The 11,354-nt window shown below is 32.5% G+C and overlaps 1 long non-coding RNA gene across 2 annotated transcripts; it reads right to left on the reverse strand.

The window, feature by feature from the left end:
• Positions 1-582: 582 nt before the first annotated feature.
• LOC149494603 (uncharacterized) lies at positions 583-10,007 on the reverse strand. 2 transcript variants are annotated; one of them, XR_016321849.1, is made up of 2 exons: positions 9,346-10,007; positions 583-2,110 (listed from the first exon to the last, which is right to left on the reverse strand). It is a non-coding gene; the product is annotated as an uncharacterized LOC149494603 (long non-coding RNA). The 2 variants fall into 2 exon arrangements; XR_016321848.1 differs by lacking the exon at positions 583-2,110 and adding an exon at positions 7,946-8,389.
• Positions 10,008-11,354: the final 1,347 nt, after the last annotated feature.

Here is an 11,354-nt window from a genome sequence, read left to right on the forward strand (position 1 = left end):
TTAAGTTGCATTTTTTATACCTTTTGTACCCTTGAGCAAATTAAAGACTTTATATGAAATACACTCACATTGGCGCATCATAAGCAATTGATTTGTTATCAATTTATCTGTCACGTTGGTTTCCATATGTACAGAAAATAACAAGAAAGAGAAAAGGAGAATAGGTTGATAGTTTCGATTGAAAATAAAAATAAAAATTGAATACCCAAAATCAAATTAAGAAGAAAATAAAAATTGAAAAAAAAAACATACAAACCTGTGTTAGTAGTTTTGACTTCATTAACTATCAAATCATTAGAAAAGGTGGGTTTGTTTTTGATTAGAAAAGGTAAGAAGAACATGAAGAAGAGGAAGAAAAACTCTGATACCAGTTGTACGGACCGTTTACTCTTGTTTATTTTACTGCCTAAGTAGTTGACTTAAATATTGAATAATAATATTAAATAATCCTAATATTCTTTCAGACTCTCTGCAATCGCAGTATTGATTATGATATTCAAGATGTTGTTCAAAGATATTATTTTCAGTTTCAATTAATTCTTGCCTAAATCTTCTAATTTCATTACGATTAGTGAGATCTAATAAACATAAATTAGCTACAGCAGAATCAATATGAGACATAAATACTTTTACACAAAATAAATAGTAAAACTTACAGCGAATTGGAGATTATTATAGGCTAAACAAATTCGAGCTAACTGTTCATCAAACTCAAACAATTTATTCTGAAGTTTGCTAACTTCTTCATACACACATTCTAAACTATCTAGTTTTGCGGAAGAAAGACTACAAGAGAAAAACAACACAAGCAAGCGATAATGAAAACTAAAACTTCACTACATATTTATAGGCAAACGAGAGGGCTAGTGACGTCATTGCTTACGATGCTAAAGCAAGACGAGATAAGATTCGCTAAGTTCTTGAGTGAATAAGTAGATGACAGCTGGATCCTTACAGATCATATGGGTGCTGACTGTCGATAAAGATATCTTCATTATTATCTTCACTGTGTCGGGAATCTTTTTCTTTGTCAAGTCTATCATGTCTTGAACGTGACGATTCCGCCTTTTCTTTACCTTTTGAGCTGGCGGATAAGCTCGCGTCTTCACCCAAAGCATTAAATAATTGCCTTCTGATCTCTTCTTTAGCCATATGGTGCAAAACTTCTTATAGCATTTGTGCTAAATTCAGAGGGGACTTGTCTTCTGTTAACTTTTCTTTAGCCGGACTTGGCTTTTTAGCGAATTGGATTATTCCTCTACTGGCATAGATGGATGGTGGATTGAAAAAATTGCATTTATCCCACCATCTTAGTAAGACTCGTCTAACCAACCATGGGACTTCGACTTTGGAATCTTCAAATTTTTTCTGTGGTTTAAATACAACAATATAGTCCCTTTTAATGATCCAAGGTACTTTATATGCAACTGTAAAGATCAGCCTTGGGTTGATTAAGGTCCGGTTGAGGTCACAAAATTGTTCATAAATTTTGCGGATTCTGTCAAGCATGACTATGGGGAAGAGGCCCCAATGGAAAAACCATTCCTGGAACCATAAAGGAAATTCTCATTCTTCTTTGACCAAATTGAAGGCTATAAACAAGCTAAATCTTCGTTGCCGGTTTTCGTAGCAGAGGGCTCCATTCCAGGCTTCCATATAGTCAAAATAGTTAAAATGTCGGGGTCTTCCAAGCTTCAATTCTTTAGTTTGGAAGAGGTCATCACCCCAATCTTCTTGAGAAAAAACTCTTTTAATGATAAATTTGCTATATGCCCATTCTCCTTCTCCTCTAACAGTTGGGGTAAAAGTTACTAATCTTGTTTCTTCCAATATAGCTTGATAAAAAAACAAGTAATCTTTTGGCAGATACGGATACGTAAAATGGTTTTGAGTGTAAATTTTGGCCACTTCATAAGGAGGGAGTTTTGCATGTTTTTTGGTAATGGGCACCAAATGAGAGCGATAAATTGACACTATTGGGAGGCCTTTCTTCATTAGGTCCGCTCACATCAGCTTCATATGCTTCTTTTCGAGGTTTGTCTGGATCTTTAGAACAAGAGGACGAGATTTCAAGACTTCTTTTTGAACTCATACCTTCTTTATTGAGTTCCTGTAAGAAATTCACAAGTCAAAAAGTCAGGCAAAGAATTAGCTTCTCCTTTAATAAATTCAATATCAAAATCAAAGACAGATAAAATTGCCTGCCATCTGGCAAATATTTGTTTGGATGCTATATTCTTGACATCCTTTAAAAGAATTTCTTTGGCACTCTTGCAATCTAATCTTATTAAAAATTTTTGATTTAATAAATCTGATTCAAACTTTTGGACACAGAGTACTATGGACAAGATTTCTTTTTTAACCATTGAGTAATTGACCCTTGGCCCTGTCTAGACTCCACTAGTGAATCGAACTAGAGATTCTTGACCATTTAGGTTTTGTTTCAGTATACCTCCATAACCTTTGTCTGAAGCATCAGTTTCAACTATTTTAAAGGCTTCTGGATGGGGAATAGCTAAACATTACAGGGTTTTTAGCTTTTATTCGTTTTACAGCTAATGTATGGCTTTGAGTCCACTCAGGTGGATTCTTCTTGAGCCGTTGAAACAGAGGCTTAGCATCCTGAGCCAATTCTTTATAGAAATCTGAGACATAGAGGCTTCCTAAAAACCTTTGCAATTGAGTTTTATCTTTGATTTCATTAGGAAATTTATCCGCAAACTCAATTACTATATCGATTGGAATGATGGTTCCTTCCTCAATATTTTGTCCCAAAAATCTAATTCTGGTTTGGAAAAGTTTCATCTTTCTGGCTGACACTACTAAACCGTTTTCTTTTACCACCTTGAGGAATGCTTTAAGGTGTTTAAAATGCTGCTCAATTGTCCTGGAAAAAATCAAAACGTCATCAATATAGACAATCGAGAAAATGGTATAAGGATTAAAATTTTCATTCATAATCTTTTGGAATTCAGAGGGAGCATTCTTGGGGCCAAACGGCATCACATTCCATTCATACTGACCAAATGGAACTGTGAATGTTGTTTTGTACCTATCTGCCTCTGCTATTTGGATCTGCCAGTATCTAGACTTCATATCGAACTTAGAGAAAATAGTTGCTTCATAGAGTCGATTTGATAAATCTCTTTTATTAGGTAGCGGATACCTAATCCATCTAAGGGCTTTATTTAGAGGCTTGTAGTTTATGACCAATCTAGGAACCCCTCTTTCGAGTTCTGCAGCATTTTCAACATAAAAGGCTGCACAACTCCATGGGCTTTGACTTTTTCGAATTAGCTCTTTTGACTCTAGTTCAGCAATTTTCTTTTTGCAAATTTCTAAATGTCTGGGCCCCATGGCAATGGGCCGGGCCTTAGTGGGAATCATATTTTAGTAAAATCGGGCTCATATGGTAATGTTACCACATGGCGTTTTCGTTCCCAAAAGGCTGTAGGACTTTCAGAATAAACAGTTTTCTCTAATTCTTCTTAAATAGTTTTAATTTGACGCTGAATGTTTTCTTGTTGAAGTTTTTCTTTTAGTACCCTAAACGATACTTCTTGTTTTAAGGAGTTTATAAACTTTCCTTTTCGTTTGATATCATTCTTGATCAAATCTATTTCTTTTATTTGAGGCTGGGAGATAAATCGAAAAGTGATTTCTTTTCCCTCTAATTCAGTAGTAATGCCTTATCCGATATATTCTTTATCGGATACAACATATGAAGGAAAGGATTTCCTAGGATGACTGGATGAGATAATCCTTTGACCATTAAAAATGGAATCTGAAAACATATTCCACTATTGCAGACAGCTGCATTATTTAATTTGTACTTCACTAGCATTTTACTGCCATCTGCAGTATTCAATTCTTCCATCGTTTTCGCGAAATATCGCGATGGAACCAATCCTTCATTGATACAATTCAGATCTGCTCCCGAATCTATCAAAGAAACTGTATGAAACACATATTCCTTTTGCACCACTATAGTTACTTTAGTATGCCATTTTTGTGTAACGACTTTATTGACTAAGTTCACAAAGCGTAGGTTGTTTATTTCAAATGGATCCTGATTGCTTTCTTTAGGATCAAACTCTTCTTCTTCTTCTTTGTTGAGTAGTTTGAGTATGACTACTCTTTCTTTCAGGTTTTGTATTTCTGTTTTTACTATATTTAGTTCAGCTCTCAATTCTTTCACTGTAGGTTCCCTCTGTTTCTTTGTATTTTTAATTCTCTCAAAAATTTCATGAATGTCATATAAGGGGCTTCTTTGTCTTCTATTTTCTTTAGAAGAGGTTCTTTAGAAGTTTCAGGCTTTTCTCTATTCATTGCCAAATAGGTTTCTAACTGTGCCCTTCTTTCTTCTGGATCCGAAATCTTATCTATCAAATCTAGAATTAAATTATCTTTCTTCGTGAGTACTAAAAGGCCATTCATAGTACAGAGTGACTTATAGTAATCACAATTCCCATCACAGTCTGAATCTTCTTTAGACTGGGCGTCTTTCTCAGACTCTTCCTCTTCAGACGTGTAATCTACAACATTAAGTTCTAGCTCATCTTTCTCAAAATCAGAACTATTTAAGAAGAGCTTTGCTAAAGAATCTTTGAGGTTCTGATCTAGTGTAAGGGCTTGAATCTGCTGCTTCATTCTACATTTGTTTGCATAATGCCCTATGCGTCCACACCTATAACATGCAATCGTATTCTTACCCTTTCTTTCTTTAGGGGCTTTTCTTCTTTTTTCAGAATATTTAGTGTGTTTATTTTTCTTCTTTTTCACTATATTTTTTCAAAGGATAATACTTCTTAATCCTTTTATCTTTCTTCTTGTGTGGGTAGCCTATTGACGGATATCCTATTTGTTCACAGAAAGTTCCTAGGATTTTTCTACCCGTTAATCTCTCCTTTTGTATTTGCCTATGTATTTTTATTTCGTTACATAATGCTATCCCTTCCGCAATAACTTCAGAGGCTAATTCTCTATAAGTATAATTATGGTAAGGGATAATTCCTTCATTCTTTTCTTTCAGTTTATTTCTCACTCTTTCAGCAAACAAGGATGGTAAGCCGGAGATAAATTTTTCTTTCCAAAAATCATGTTGACTATCCTCCCTCGCAAAGACTGCAGTAAAAAAGACATCTCTATACCATTTAAAATGTGACAAGTCAGGGCATTTCAAATTCATTAGCTGTTCATGGGACCTATCTAAGTGCATACTAGTAGATCCTATAAAATAAAGCCCTATGGTATAGATAAGGGTCTTTACCGCATCAGGATAGGTGACAATCGTTCTTTGGTCCCCTTCTCCTACAACCTCCTGTTTTATAGCAGCCTCTATTTGCATTTTTCCTTCTTTGGTCAGGGAAAAATCCCACCAGCCTTTTAACTGGCCTGCAAACCCAGCAACAATGGCTTTCATTACATTTGGGTCTGAGTTGCCTTTGATTTTACATGCCAAGGCATACATGGTCATATATTGAAGGACATTGTTGATCTGATATTTAGATAATCCATCAATATTCCATTCGACAATAGAAGATCCGTCATACTATACATAGATAAAACTGGGTTCTTCATATTGCATATTGATAGGAGATGGCCATGGATAGTATGGTTTAACATCTACCATGCCCCTAGCTCTAGGATAAATGATTTTATTAATTTCATTGGACTCTTGTTGCAACATTGCTTCTAATTCTTGTAAGTTCCTATGTTCTTGAGGAACCTCTTCTTCGGAGTCATCTTTCTCTGAGTTTGCTTCGATTGTTAAAGGAGCTATAGCTTTCTTTTTCCGTTCTACATCAAGCCCTGCTAGTCTTTTAGTGATTTCATCAATTAATTCAGTATTGCGTCTAAGGATAAGTTGTTAAGAGAATGAAAATGAGAAAAATAGAGAGAGAAACTAAGAGAAGAAGAAGAGCGAGATAGAGAGAGAAATTGAGAGAGAGGATGAGAGACGAAGGTAGAATGATTTTAAGAATGTAAAATATTAAAATATTTAATTGTGAACTTCCAATGTATATATAAAATATAACTTGCAAGGCAGAATGTAACTTGCAATGTATAATTTAAATTCAATCTAATTAAATTAAATTCGACATAATTTTTAACATTCTAAAATTATTTTTTTTCTAAAAATTATAACTCACAAAAAAACTTTTTTTTTTTGTTAAATTATATTTTGCAAAACAGGGAATAAAATCCTTTGTCCTTATAATTCGATCCAAGTGCAGGAAATTAATTTCTACCTTTATTTAATATCAAAACACACTTACAATTACCCTCCATTTGGTTTGGTATAAATGAATTCAAAATATAAAATTTATGTTTGGTATGATTAGTTTAGAACATGTAATTCAATTGAATTTCACATGATCATATATGGAATAAATTCATAATTGAAAAATTATCTGCTTTTATTTTCTTAAATACCCTTGAAATAGTAATTTTATAAAAATAAATAATAAATAATGTTATATAATTTTTTATATTTATATTAAAATAAACATATAAAAAAATAATATTAATAAAATTATTACATTTCAATGTATTAATGTTAAAACATTATTACATCTCCCTTCTCAATTGTAAAAACAAGTTCAAAAAATATTAAAATAAAAAACACAATAATAAAAAAAATATTTTTCTAAAAAATTAATTTTTTTTAAATAGTCTTGGTCAAGTTTAATAAAATAAATAAGTTAAATAAATAAAAAAATTAAGAATTTGATTTAAAAGAGAAAGATATTTTTGTCGTAAAAATTTAGTTTGCTTAGTTTTATTAAATTCATTTGAAAATTTCACCTATTTCTGTGAAATTTGATATAAATATATCTAATTCCATAAAATTGAATTTTTAGAATTGAAATCTACATTTTTTTTTTTTTTTCATTCTAAACATTAGAATATAAATTTCTAAATGAATTCTACAAATCATCATTATTATATCATTATATATGGAGTATAGATAAAGAAGAAGAATGAATGCTGACATGATGCTCTATTTGAAGGATAAAACTCTATAATTTACGTATTTAATTTTAATTTGAAGAGAAAATATGTGTCCATTAACTCTCTTTAATTTATGACTTTTATAAATTTTCATAAAATAACTTTTTCAAAATTAATCTCTAATTTTAAGACTTTTAAACATAATGGCTCTTGAATAATAATTCTTTCAAAATTAATCTCTAATTTATGACTTTTATACACAATGGCTCTTAAATTCTCTTATAATTTTAAATTCTTAATTAGTTCAATATTAATAGGGTTAATAATGTTTAGGATAAAAGTATACAAAATTAATTTTAAGATAAATTTTAATATTGGATTTGTTCTATATTAATATTGCAAGTGAAAAAAACATATTAGATATATATATTTTGAACCAACAAAGGCAAAAATTAACCAAAAATAAATACTTGCAACTAATGTTACTTTTTGCACATGCCAAATAAATTTGAAATAAAATTTTAACATTAAATTTGTTTTATGATGTTGCAGGTGAAAAAAGGTATTAATTATATAAATTTTAGATCAGCAAAAGCAAAAATTGACTAAAAATAAATATTTACAACTAATATCAATTTTTGCATGTGCTTTAATCTAATAAAATGATGAAATAAATATCTATCTTAATTTAAATAAACTTTTTTGCCTTCTTATTTTCCCTTTTGTTTTAAGAATCATGTTTCATTTTAACTAGCATAAAATTTTTTAATTTTACGTGATAATATTTAAATTTAAATCATATTTAAATTTAAGAGTATTTGTAGCCATGCCACTCCACGCCCACGAGTGTCGAACACAGCTACAACCCCATACCTAGAACTAACATCATATAACTGTCATGACCGGAAAACATGGGCCGAACTAGCACTAGAGGCCAGGTAAGATTAAGGCCCCCGAGGCCCGTAGTAATACAAATGGCATATCAATCTAGTTTAAATATATCAATCTAGTCATCCGACTAGTTATATGCTCACACAGTCAGTCACACAAATGGCATATCACCAGCCCACACAATCATTAACATCTTCATATAATCACATCAAATGGAAATTGGTCTGTGGTGTCACCGAAACCCCCGATGAGCCGTCCTCCCACATGGCTCATCCTCTCATAACATGTACAGCAGAGAGTCGATCCCCCATACATGGTTGACCAGTCTAATCTTCACTGGACCAGCCCTCTCGTTATTTTTCCATTATCTCTTTTCTTTTCCATACCATCAGGAGGCCACCCTATGGTTTTCCATATCATCCATATCATATCATCAAGTGCACATGGAGTGCCGATCTCCCATACAGCCAACGGTCTCGTGGACTGTCCTTACAAACCCATGGTGACCCACTTCATCCCAACTCCACATATACAAGGCATAACACTATCACAACACAATTAATCAAGTATTGCAATTAAATGCAAGTATGTTAATCAATTAAACATCGTAATGCATGCACAATTTAGACATCCAAAATCAAATGCAAATAAATAAATAGTAGTATCAAATGCAAATAAATAAATAGTAGTATTAACAATAAACAACAATAATAAAATAAATAATAATAATAAACAATAATAATGAAAATAAATAAATAAATAAATAGAGCACTTTATTTATTATGTATCAAATTATAGAATTTATCTAAATAAGCTTATTTATTATGTTATTAATTAAAATTAATCTAGGTTCCGTCGAAATTTCGGCAGCACCTCCACTAAAATTTGACTAAACCACAATTCAACAATATAATATCAAAGCCCATCCGTCGACAATTCAAATCAACTCATCCCATCCACTATAACCTTATTTATCAGTTATTCGATCAATCAATTCACACAGCTCATCCATTGGGCAATCAATTCAACCAACCCATCAGCTTCAGGTTACATATATTATCCATCACACTCACATATATTCACTTAATAATTTCAAATCAATTAATTAACAATTTATATTAACCTCCTAATGATACTTATTAAAATTCCTAAATTAGTTTACATAAATATTAGCTAGGAATTCTTATCTCAATATCAAACCTCCTAATTATAATTATAGTTTATGTAATTTATTTGACAATGTTTTAAACTAATTTGCAATTACATTATTCTAAAATCCTAAACCAATTAACTAAACATATTCGCTATCGCTATTACCGCATACTAACCAATCTAATTTATTTACAAAAGACTATAAGTGTTCTATATATATTTAAGCTATTCCAATAACTTAATTTTTATTATTCAATTTAATTTACTTAATTACTCAATTAAATTCATTAATTAATTAATTAATTCAGAATTTATAAAAAAAATTGAGAATTTAGTGTCAGAGTGTACGATTGAAATTTGGGAGATGTGCCTCGCCGGAGGCTCGCTGGAAAAGCCAAACGACCCGGAATCGAGCAACACCTGCACCGAAATGCTCGAAATCACTTGTAGAAGTTGAATTTGGTGTCATTTTGAGGAGATAGTGTCTCGCTTGGGCGGATCGATCACCACAGTCACCTCCGTGCCGCCGTTCATGGTGGTTTCTCAAACCTCAGGCGAAATCGCAAATCAGTGGAGGGAAAGTGTTCTTTTGGAGGAGATGAGTCGATCAAGACCATCCCCAGCACTTGAAGTCGACGGAACGGTGAGAATTTCGCCGGAGAACTCCATCGCACGGTGGCGCGGCCTTCCAGTCGCGATCTCTCTCGATTCAGGCTCTCATTGCACGAACCAAGGCCACCAGAGTGATTGTCTCGCTGAGCTATTGAGGTTAGAGTCCTTGTTTGCAGGAGACGATGGCCGTTTGGCCGGCAAACGGGAAGTAGAGGGAGTAGCTGTCGCGCTGTGGCTCTCCCGCAAGGAAGGAGAAAAAAAAAAAAGAAAAAGTGAAAAAAGAAAGAAGAAAGAAAAATCTTGGAGTTTCTAGACCATTCCGGTTCGATTCGAACCGATTTGGTCTAATTCAATGAGCTGGCTCGATTTTTGCTCGGTTTGAAGGTTTTTCACTTGGTTTTCGGGTTATTCATGTGATTTCAAAAAATCAATTTGATTTTGGGTTCGGTTCGATTTATTAATTATTTTAGTTAGATTCCGTAACTTTTTCTCCATTTACCCAATAATAATAAAATATTAATAGTAAACAGTATTTGATTTTAGGATAATTAATATATATATATTCATAATAGATTAAATTGCTGAAATTAGGGGTGGCCACGGTTCCGGAATCGGAACCGAACTGAAAATTTTCAATTTCGATTTTAGTTTGGAACCGAACGGTTTCGATTCCGGTAGGTTTCAAAAACCGACGGTTCCGATCGATTTTTCAGAAAATTGAATAATTTTAATTTTAAATTTTAAAGACCGATTTTCAAAATTTAATAAATTTGGTGAAAGTTATTTCTAAAAAAATACACCTAAAAAATTAAAAAATGCTTCAATTAAATTTATTTTTTAAAGACTTGAACTTAATTATTTTTTTAAAAAAAAATTGAATAAAAAAAAATTAGAGAGAATAATAAGAGAGATTGCAAAGTAGAGAAGAATAATATAGAGTAGAGTGTAGTATAGTGTAGAGAAAGTAGAGATTTTTTTGTGAGAGATTTGTAAATGAAATGAAACGAAGTATTTATAATAAATCCAAAAAATTATTTTTCCAAAAATACTCTTGAAACTAGCCGTTATGTAGCCGTTTATGGTTGTTGAGAGGAGTAATTAAGAGATTTCACAACAAATTAAAAAAAAAAAAAAAACTGACAATTTCTAACAGCTACAACCGCAGGTTTCGAACTATCGGTTCGAACCGACGGTTCTAATCGGCCAGAGAACCGGCGGTTCCATCCGGTTTCCAACCGGTTCATGGAACCGTCGGTTTGCGATACCAACAAAACGGAACCGAAAATCTTCGGTTCCGGTTCTGATTCAGACCGATTCTGATTCCCACCGATTCCGATTACGGTTCGAGACCGGTTCGAACCACGATTCTGGTTGCCGAAACTGTAATATGGCCACTCCTAGCTGGAATTTCGTATATATTTCAAAAATTTTAATGCTCTTATATCGAAATTATCCTATAAAATATTTTGAGCTTGGTGACTCAATTGGCAAATTAAGCTCGGCTTGGACCCCAATTGGCAAGATTTAGACCTCGAATTGAAACTGTATTATATTTCACAGCCCACACAGTTAAAATTTTCTAATTTTTTTTAACGGTTATAAAAATTCGAAAGTAAAAATTGACGGGGGCACTTTCAATAACCCTAGGCTACGCGTTAAATTTTTGGGACACCGGCATGCACACAAACAAATAGAGGTGCTCATTTCCTTTCTCTTACAAAAAATTCATTATTTAATTTAAAATT

This window comes from Jatropha curcas, chromosome 7 (genome assembly GCF_041381405.1).
Source record: "Jatropha curcas cultivar XTBG-Jc1 chromosome 7, XTBG_Jcur_1.0, whole genome shotgun sequence".
Lineage (NCBI taxonomy): Eukaryota > Viridiplantae > Streptophyta > Magnoliopsida > Malpighiales > Euphorbiaceae > Jatropha > Jatropha curcas.